Consider the following 11,316-nt stretch of genomic DNA (forward strand, 5'->3'; position numbering starts at 1 on the left):
GAAACTGTTAGTAATCACGAAGTTCCTGTAATGAGGTTCAATGCATGAATGAGACCTGATGCTTTATTTCATGCGCTTGAGTCATTGCCCGTTTCTTAAGAGTTCCTCCTCAAAACTATCTGGCCAACGCAAGAGGAAACGAGAGTTTAATATAGAGAAAACAAGTCTTCCTAAAGCTACCCACATCCCATCTGCTCATTAATTATCAGTTTTATTATTATCATCGCTGTTGTCACGATTATGAGCTGAAGTTTTCCTACTGCCACTGGATCATCTGGCTGTATTCCTGTTAAAGCCGCATGTACAGTACGGGGAAATCCAGCTGTGTGCGTAATCATTCATTCACATCTCTCCTAATGACTGGCTGCCTTTCCTGCCTCCATTTTCTTGTCCACTCCACTCCTTTCTTTACTTCCCAGAAAAAGAGAGAATTAATAGAGCCCTCCAGCACATAATACACAGAATAGATCAGCTAAAATTCAGCAGTTCTTTGCGTGTGGCACCGTGTTTCCTCCTCGACTGCTTGGCATGAATGCCAGACCCGCTTTGAAATTCAACTGCCTCCGCCTCTCAGTCTCTCCATGCTTTTCCTATGTAAAGATCGGCTCGAGAGTTTCTGTCCTGACAAACGCTTCCACGCATGACTACGGCAGTGAATACACACGTCATTCCTTCTCGAACACGGCTGCTTAAGCAAAACTGGCTTATCATTTTGCTCCGCAGCACGCTGGCGCATTTTAGAGCTGTATCTAAAGCAGACGCAGAAGTTTTAAAGTTTCGCCGGTAGTTCATTCAGGCGCCTGGAATAATTGTAAAGCGCTTTGCAGAGTTGTTTATCATCCCTCTGCTTTCCAAAGTCGTTACGGTAAATCATTGTTTATGTCTTAGAAAAATATATATTACAATTCAGTCGTAGAACACGACAGAAGCATTTGTCGAATAAAATCACGGGTCACTTCGTCTTGGACGCCAACAGCTAAGCTAATGCCAATACAAGTGCAGCTGCTTCCAAACAAGACAATTTATTATTCCCACAAAAGTATGGAATAATCGTTCAATAGCTTCGGTATAAGCATATTTGCTCTGTATTTGGTAGAAAACCTTAAAAACGTTTCAACGAACTGAATCTGTTTTTTCATCATTTTGACTCGTAGCAGTTTAGTGAAAGTTTACATAACAACCCTTTTTCAAATAAATTTATTTTTCTCCACAAACATTGCCTAGCAATTACTGGTTAGCATATTGTAAGAACGTAATCCTGTTAACAAAAGAGAAGATTCATATAGCCAAGTCGCTTAAATTATACACAAGAATAAACAAATGAGTAAACACTTTCGTGTTTGAGCTTCACAGCCTAAAAGGTAGCTCTAATTAAAAGTTCAACTGATTTGCTGATACAATTAAAGAAACATATTTAAGCCAACGCCGACAAACGGGTATCGATGACTGACGGTAAGCAAAAATGCGATTATTAAATGAGCTTACTGTAAACGAAGAGCCTTTGACGCGGTAAGAAGCGCTACCAAAACGATGCACAACGTAGGAATAACAAATGAGTGAACGATGAATGTCTTTAGTTAGTTGGGCGACATTTAAACCAGGTTCTTACAAGGCCTGACACGCCACCTGCTAACGGATACCCCTTGTGAATGCTTTTTCTAAAAGATACGCTGTTTATCAAAACCATTTCTCGCCCTCCACCCTTTTCAGCTTTTGTAAGTACTGTAAAACACAAATGAACGCTACAAGACGACATAACACAACATAAATATATATGAAACAGTGAAGTAAAATGAACACGCTTTTAGGTAAAAAAGAAAAAGAAGAGGGTTAACCGAGAGGTTCATTGGTCCCGATCCTGGAGCGCCCAGCAGTCCTCACAGAGGATTTCTGCTAGCTCCTTTATCTCGCTTTTAGCACCAACCGGCAATGTTCTGATGTGACGAAAATCAGCAGAATCACCATCGCCGGTTAGTCGCCGCAAACTCCTTTTCAGAGACTGCCGCCCCTTCCATTGGTGCAAAATGTTCTTGGATCAACGTCCTTGTACAACATTCCAAGCAACCAATCAGAATTCAGGATACATTTCAGAAATGTCAGGTTTAGCCTTACAACCAGAGTTTCTTTGGATTTTTAAGTTAGGTTTAGGGCTATGTTAGATCAACAAAAGATGTTGATGCATGAATAGGGTTAGGTATGGATTAAATTTGATCAAATCCAATTCTGATTCTTATCGGATCCCAGTTTGATTCCAATGGTTTAAAAAAATGAAGTCCGACATTTAAATATCAAAGATATTATTCTTTTATGTAAATTTTAAATTGCTACTGAATACCATGATCAGCCTAATCAAACTTGGTTAAGAGCTGTTTGTATGCAAAAAATAGAGCGATTCTGGATAAATTGATACTTTTGTAAATGTTGTAGTGTAGAAGGTTGTAGTTTTCACAGTTCTGAAGAGAAAACATTAAAACCTCTGCGGAATTTAAGGAAAGGAATGATTCAAAGACTCAAGATATCCGCCAGGTTTCTGAACGAATCTCTTTGAATGAATGATTAAAAAAATTTTGACCACAAAAAAAAAAAAAAAAAGATGTGCACACAGAAATTGGACAAGTGGAATGGAAATGTTCATTTTACATACAAATATCTGATTCTCGATTTTTTGTGTTCAAAAAATATACAAAATTGAAATCCATTTTCCTAAACGTGTTTTTGGCTTTTCCTGAATCACTACGCACACCTATGTAAGTGTTTATATTGGGGCTATTTAGACTAGTTTGGGTAAGTACCGCAGTCGGAGGAGCCTAGTACCTGTGTATTCAGACATAAACAGAAAGAATGTAGTTCGCCCACAATGTTCTTCCCGCAAGATGCACGCAGTTCTGTTTATTGGACCGCAGGGCGCTAAAACTTATGGCCTGGCGGCTTTAATTATCCAATTGTGGAATCTCAACCCCATCCTGAACGCCTTGCTTGGCGCAAATCGGGCGATCCGCCCTTCATTATAGTACGGACGAGTACGCCGCTACCGGGCCTCACGGCCGGAGAGAGCGTGGTGTAAACCGGCTGATCCCAGCTGGCCGAGGGACTGTGTGAGGCGGTATGGGCAGGCCGTTGAGGATGTTGCTCCCGTATGGCCTCCGCGAGGAATGGAAGTAGGGTACTGGTAGAGGCCGGACGGGTAGCCGGGCACGGGCTGTAGTATCCCGAGCTCTGGAGGTCTGTATAGTCACACTGAGAGCTGGCGCATGAGGCGGAGCCGCCGAGGGCCCGTGAGCGCCAGACGCCGCCGCCGGCCGAGTGCTCGCCGTAGTGACCCGGCTCAGCTGCTCCGCTTTAATGTGCGCCCCTGTGCTGACCGGCCACTGGTGGCGCCGGCGAGGACGCCGCGGCTCTTTGCGCCCAGGAGGCCCCGCCGCCAGAGGGCGGCGCAGGAGCCGCCGCCTGCCCGCCTGGAGCGTACGCTGCTGGGCAGGTACTGGTTTCGAACTCGTGCACGCCGAAGGCCTCCATGTTGCTGATGACGCCCGCGCTCAGCCCGAGATGTCCACGTTTGCTGAAGTCGAGTGTTCTGTCGCTGCGCCGCCGCAGCAGGCGCGCCCTCTGCTTGGGGTCTGGCTTTCTCCGTGATGGAGGTCCGCTTTGGGCGCCGTGGGGGTGTCGGGGTCCATGAGGCTGGCTCTGAGGATCATAGTAAATTTCTGTCATCGATTGAGATATTTATCAGACTTGTAGATATTTTTTGCCTTTCTAGCTTTATTTGATAGGAAAGCTATGAAGCTGATATTAAAAAAAAAAGAACTGCAGAGAAGAGATCTGCCTACCACTTTTCCGAATACATAATCTGAATAAACAAGCTTCCATTGCTGCATGGTTTGTTGAGTACGCACGATATTCGACTGAGATCCAATTTCCAAAAAAAAATGTTAATATTGACAAAAATATTGTCCGAATGAAGTAATGCATATTACCAATCAAAGATTAAGTTTGAATACATCTATGGTAGGAAATTTGCTAAATATCTGGGCAAAAAAATATAAATAGATAATAAAAATCATTTTTATTATTTAAAGGTATTTTGGGCTGTGAGGGTTTTGTGGTCCAGAGTCACATATGACACAAAAATATGTTGAAATATATATTTAATATATAATAAATATAATATTTGAAGTATTTTATTCAAAGATGCTGATTATTTTACAAAAGTATAAATTTTGATTTAATATCACTCTCGAAGATTCATTGCATTTCAAACTAATAAAACAGCTGCCCTAACAAATAGTAGCAAGTTTTTGGTAACGCTTTATTTTAAAGAAGCCCAACAAATGATGCATGATTAGCCATCAGCCGAGGCCTACTCCTGTAGATGCATGACTATCTGGTGTGTGTGTGTGTGTGTGTGTGTGTGTGTGTGTGTGTGTGTGTGTGTGTGTGTGTGTGTGTGTGTGTGTGAGAGACCTGTGTGATCGGCCGAGCCCTCCAGTCGACTCCATCCCCGGTTCAGCTTTATACATGTGCTGGGTGAGATCGGGCGCCGGCCTCAGCCTCGCTCTGACCGGGCTTCACACTCTTTCGCGCCTCGGCTGGTATTTGTAATCCGGGTGATCCTTCTGTGCTGAACTCTCAGTCTCTCGGCTTCCTCCACGAACGGTCTCTTTTCACTCCGTCAGCAGCCTGTTGAGCGAGGTGCATTCTGGTTAAAACATTTCTACTCTTGTTATAGTTAAGAAACAGAGAACTACATGCATTTAGTAATGAGTGAATTAGACCCGGGCGTGACAAAATATAACCCATTTTAGACCAAAAATACTGCATCATGAAATGAAGAGATTTTGACCGCTGGATGCTTTTATCATCCTCATACGTAGATTCAGTCATTTCAGCTTTAATTGCATGGTTTTTTTTATATGCGTTAAAGTAAAAGAGCTGGTCGTGACCTTATGAGCCTGAGGAAAATGCTCATTTTAGAAGAACATTTCAAAATACCGTTTAAATGCATTTAAATTTTAAGCGATAATGCATAATTGCATGCAAGTGTCCTTAAAGCAAGTGCATGTAGTACATAACATCACTCAACACTTAAATGTGCAATCTAATAAAGTTTAAGCACAAATGTGCTTAAGTTAATAATAGTAATAGCCATTATTATAAAGCGTTGCCTCTCCGCGCCACGCATTTGGGCATCCAGCTCTAAAAAGTGTGCGTAACAGCGCTCTTACCTCCAGAGCTTCCGAGGGTCTTGCTGAGCTCGGCGTTGTGCAGGTGCGGGTACTGATCCGCCAGCTTCCTGCGCGCCGCTTGCGCCCACACCATGAACGCGTTCATGGGGTCTCTTGACGTGCGGCTTGCTCTTGATCGCGCGCTGCCGCGCGCCGGCATGGGCACCAGGGGTGGGACCAGTCGTAGCCTTGAGCACCTGGGACACCGCGTCCCTGATGCACGCCGGGAAGCGCTCGTCCTCGCGCCCAGCTTCGCGATCGCGAGCGCCGCGGGGGACGCCGGCGCGTCCGAGTCGGACTCCTCGGGGACATGGAGCTGGGACGAGGCGGCGGGGCTGCACGGCGGCTCCGCGCCGGACTTATCCTGCTCCTCCGTCATGATGAGCGCTTCGGCGAGGTGTCCTGGTTCAGACGCTGCTGCGGTCCATCCAGGAGCTCGGAGGCGCAATTGACGGAGCTCAGGACGGGCAGCCGGACTTTGAGGCGCTCCTCCCGCGGACGCTCGTTGGCGGACGCTTCAGCCGTGATCGGCTCCGATTGGTTCAGCGCGCTTCACTGAACGAGGTCAGCTGATGAGTGTCACCCAGAGAGATGCTCAGGGTGAAGGCAGGCCCTCAATTCACTTCTTTTCTTTTCTCGTGGGTGTGTTTAATTATGACCAAACATCGTTTTAAGAAACCCAAGCTGTCTTAGTAATCCACTAAATTCAGGTGTAAAACCGATACACCAGAATAGTCAGATTTATGGAAGAAAATGCAATTCATAAGGGTTATTATTTTTATTATGTTGCCATGTTGAGAGAAATCATCAGAAACGATCTTACTGTGGTTCTAGACTATAATATATATTTACTCATCACTGCAAAAACTGATTCAACGTTCCTCAAAATGAGGATCCTTAATCATGTCTTTACTGATTTCTGAGGACCATTCACTTTTTTTACATTATATTTTACAATTTTACATTAGAACCCATAATATTAAAAATAAACATGCAAGCTGTTCGGATTGAAACGGTAACCGCCAATAAGTCACTCGTGAATTACGTGAATATAATTAGTTACTTTTTTAGAGGAACGCAATGTTGTAATGAATTATATAAAAGTAACTTTCATCATATTTGGAGTGAATATAATGAAATATTGATGAAAGTCATATCTGCAATAACTTTAGAAACGAATTTCCTCAAACAGCTTTCCACTCCTCTCATCCTTTCAATCCAGTTTCACCTTCATACTTCGTTTTTCTTTCTTCCAGCTCTGTTTCTACGGGTCACTGAGCCGTCCGCCATTTTGTAAAGGGTAAGTTAGCAGGTCAAGCGCTCGCGTTCACTCTGTAAGTAGCTGAAGGATAGTTTAGGTTCTTTCAGTGCGCCATAACGGGTTAAACATCGACGTGGAACAGAAACGAACTGAGCAAGAAACGAGGTGGCCCACAGCTCTACCGTGAACAAACCCTTTCCTACAGAAAGATTCAATCCGACAAACGATTGTTCGACGTAATGAAATGCACGCTTATGTAGTGTGTTATGAGACACATATGCGGATGATAGCGGAGGCTGAATCACTGTCTTTGTTCCAGTGTATCGCAAATGATTTTATCAAACATCTTTCTCATGAAAAGACAATGCCTCGCTTGTCAGATATCTGAGTTTGCCCGAGCCGCAAGCAGCGCTCGAACATCGGAGCAGAATGAAGCGTTTGGATTTATTTGTTAATTGAGATCGCTTGCAGCGTGGTAAGTCTTATATATTAAGGTTATAGATACATATATTTGTATTGCTGTAAATCTGATATCATTGCACACGTCATTTTGTTCGTTTTTTCCCTAATATTAGATGTTAAGATACTACGTGCTCGAAGAAATAAGAAATGCAATAATGTACATATCTTAAGAACAAAGATGTTGCAAATAATGCATTGTTTGAAACCTTTTGTATCGCTTGTATGTATTTGAATTTAATCATTTTGCGATTTTTATCCAATGTGACTTAAAAACTAGTAATAAGCGATTTTTTTAACTCCTTGCCAACCCAAAACTATTTTAAAAAGGTGAGTCTCGTGAAAAAGCGTGTTTAGCGTGGAAAACGGATTTTACCGCACTAAAAACAGCACCTAGTGGCAAAGAACGAATTAGCATTTTCGCTTTGGACCAACGCAAAAAGATCAGTAAGCTTGCCAGTAAATATGCTAATGCTAATGACATCGTGAAATGGCTCGGATTCATTTTAAAAACAATTCAAGAGAAAATAAATTTATACGCGCGTGATTTTGAGATTTAAAACTTTTCAGTCACTTTACACACTTTTCAAAAATCCATAATAGAGGAAAATAATTCAAAGACAGTCAATGGCTACCAACTGTTTGGTTATTCACATTCTTCAAAAGATCTACTTTGAATCCCCAGAAGAAGAAACTGACCGGACGATGATCGAATTAAAATTTTTGGTTGATTTCATTTGAATTTAGCGCTTGCTTTAAGTGGTAGAACTGTGACTTCAGTGGAGCGAGAGATATGGGTTATCTTGGGCTGACTGAAGAAAGTCTTTTTGTGCTAAGAGTTGCTCTTAGAAAATTTGTGTTTCCTTGTAACATTGAAGAAAAGATCCTACTAAAGAAAAAGTAATTCAGAAAGCATCTGAAAGTTCCAAAATTGGTGCGGAAGAGAACTTTGAGACATTAAAGAGTTTCTTTAGCAGTGGGTTAATAAGACGCTACACAATTAGATCGTGTAGGGGTCACGCTTGTGAAACGATCTAGAGACACGCTAACATCTTCGCATCACTATAAATCAACTACATTAATATATTTAGCAAATTGAAAAAGCTATTCCTTCTAGGGCACAATTTTTTCCTCATAAATCCACAAAAATCCCGGATGCATGGTCCATTTGAAATCAGCTTGAAACTAAATCTAAAGTGCTGCAATAGCATTCATAAGCTTTGCGTGAACCTGCTAGTTGAGACAGATTTCAGTTCGAGAAAATACACATTCATCGCTTGTCAGACACATGCGTTTTGAGTACAACCAAAAGTAGAAGCGCTTTCTGCAGCTTGTAAAGTCAATTCATGTTCACACATATTTACATTCAAACACGGCAGTAAAAAAAGAAAGAATATTCAGCTTCAGCCCACGGTCTATGTTACGAGTCTTGAAATGAAAGGAAACGCTGGCCACAGCTGGTTTCACTTGATGACAAGCGCTGGAGCTGGTTTGAAAGCGTCTGAGAGTAAGAGTGTCAACAGAGGTTACACATGAGACAACAATGAATCCAGCCGTCACAGCGCTCTGTATTGTGGCGAATAGTTCTGCTTCATTTTTATAATATGAGAAAAAGAAGGAAAGAGTAACAGATGAGGAAAAGAGGCGCAGATGAACTCACCGTGTCCCAGTGAGACAGAAGGCTTTATTTCTCGGGGACACTTTTGGTTTTTGTGTCTGCCATCTATATGTCTTTGTCCTGACCAGTTCCTGTAAAACCCCGACAATCAAAACCATTTTCGCTCAGTGGATGGAAGTATTTATCTTTTTCTTCCGTTAGGTTTTCTCGATGTTGTACTATATACTGTCTGTAGCTTTTTGCAGGGATTAAACAAATATTTAACCACATAATTAAACATATATCCATTGTTTTTATATGTGAACTTGTTTTGTGTTTGACTGCAGCGTCTCGCAGCATTTTAATACCAATTGTTTCAGACCAATCAGAGGAGACCGGGGCAGGGCAAGCGCTGCTTTTGTTTATGGTAGCAGGTTGGCATGATGGAGGAAAATCATGTTTGAGCACTTTGTCTTTTTTTGTGTACTGCCTTAAAGAAAGCTCCACTTTTTGTCTAAATAGGCTAATTTTCCAACTCGGTTAAAAAGTTGAGTTTTACCGCTTTTGAATCCATTCAGCCAATCTCCGGTCGGGCGCTAGAACTTTCAGCATAGCCTAGCACAACTTTTGTTCAATTTTAATGTCTTAGTACATTATATAACTACAGAAGAGTGAAGTATTAAATAGGAAAAATATCGTAAACTCGATGCTTCTGGTCCAATTGATTCAATGATCTATGCTAAGCTATGCTAAAAGTGCTATCACCCAGACATCAACTGAAAAGATAAAAAAAAAGTAAAACTCTGGGGGAGTTGGAGAATGAGCCTATTTCCAAAAAAGTGGAGTGTTGCTTTAATGTTCTCACTGCTTTTGTCCATTAATTGAAAACATACAGTGACCATAAGGTTCAGTTAAATGCATCACAGAGCAAAGAAGACTCTGACAACATGCCGACAGACAAGACATAGTAGGTTACTTCTGGTATAAAACAAAGTCTCAGCTTTCAAATCTTGTCATTTATTGAGAAATTCAAACAAATACCGTTTAAATGTGCTGTGTCAGATCCCTTCTGCTCCCCAGTTCAATTGATCATCTCTTTTTCTTTACTAGTTAAAGCGTGAAATAATAAACACGAATGAACATCAGTGGTTATCTTTTTGCATAGTTTCAACTGCAGGAAGGCATTGATTTGAAAATTAAGTCCTTTAAGTAAGTTAATCTACTCTTGTTTGCAGATTTGGTGCTTTGATTGGTCAGGTCGCCTGTCAATCAAGCTTTCTCCGCAAAGGGTCAAATGACCGTATCAGAACCTGGCAGCAGTTCAGTGATATCAGTGGTGTAATGTGATTAGTTATCAAGGTACACATGATCTAAGTCGGCCTCTGAAGTGAGAGCTGGTCTGAAGATGAACGAAGGTCTGAAGGGCCGTTCACAACATGTTTTTCCATACCAATGCGCTACTTTTCTATTTCTATTTTCTAAAAAAAACGTTTGACGGATGCGTGTAAACGTTACGCTTCGCTGCCTCTCTTATCTTTCACAGTGCGCCACGCATGAGCACCACATTTTTAAGTTGTCGGTGTCTAGTTAAAAGAACCTTTACAGGCAGCGCCACTCATCGATGTCAGTTCTAAAGCCATGGACCAATCAGAGGCACTCGGAGGCGTGCCAAGTGTTGTTAGCTTGGCATGACAACTGTTGTATTTGACTGGAGTCACTCTATGCTGCTATCATGTGACAACAGGGTTGACCTCTGATGCGTGTCTGACCTCACGCTGCTCTCTGACCTCACACTGACCTACACTCATTCGTCTTAATGAAAGGTTTACAGTTCTAATTAGAGGCTTTGTTTAAACATATTAGTGGGAATGTTGAGAGGAGCGGGAGGGTTTGAGGATTCAGACTGAAGGAAACAATTAGTGTGAACGGCTTCGAGTGAATGGCTTGGAGCCATTTTTTAGCTCTGTGTGGAAGAGAGTTCAACTACTTCCAGATTGTATTGGTTGTACGTGTTTATTCCCAGATACTTCACTGTCTTGTTTGTTCAAGAAGGGATCACGCTCAGTCACAGGTCAGATTATTCAGATCACTAATTGATATTCGACAGAAATGCTAAACGTTTTCATGTATGTCTACAAGACACAGTCTCTTTCTTTGCTAATGAAACTTTTGCGCAATGCGTTGACAGAGATTTTCCGATATCTGAAAGATGTTTGGCCTCCGTTCTATTTTTCGACTGTGACAGGTCAAGTGCTCGAAAGACTAGTAAGATCTGCGTCTGAGTTCTTCGACGGGACAGCTAAGGACACATATTATCACCCCCCCACCCTTCCCACTCCATATGGTCTGGATAAAAGTTGTGGCATCCTCCGTCTTCCAACTCGTCTGTCTTTTTGATCCCATATTCTCATAAATCAACTTCCTAATTTTCATGTTGAATTTAATTTGCATGGGACGTTTGTTTTCCGAGCACTGCGATCCACCCCGCGCTTTTTACGGGAAACGGGATGTCTCCGCACAAACACACGATCACTAGGGACTGCTCGGTTTTCCACAGGCTTGTCTTGTTCCATCGCAAACCCACCAACAGCCTTATCAGCAGTCTTATGCTAAAACAACATACAAACGTATTAAATAGAATGGAAAAAACTGTTAGTTGAAGCACGCGTGAGCAATTAAAGGCTGAACGTCTATTTGAGTCACGATACCAGGAGCTCACCTGGATTCGACAATATTCTGCCATTCTTTTCTGCAGATCTCAAGCTCATCATTTTCAG

At 42.1% G+C, this 11,316-nt stretch overlaps 1 pseudogene; it reads right to left on the minus strand.

Annotated features, from left to right (window-relative positions):
* Positions 1-2,952: 2,952 nt before the first annotated feature.
* Positions 2,953-5,631, minus strand: LOC122331660 (annotated as a pseudogene).
* Between the last annotated feature and the right edge of the window lie 5,685 nt (positions 5,632-11,316).

This window comes from Puntigrus tetrazona, unplaced genomic scaffold, assembly GCF_018831695.1.
Source record: "Puntigrus tetrazona isolate hp1 unplaced genomic scaffold, ASM1883169v1 S000000001, whole genome shotgun sequence".
Classification (NCBI taxonomy): Eukaryota; Metazoa; Chordata; class Actinopteri; order Cypriniformes; family Cyprinidae; genus Puntigrus; species Puntigrus tetrazona.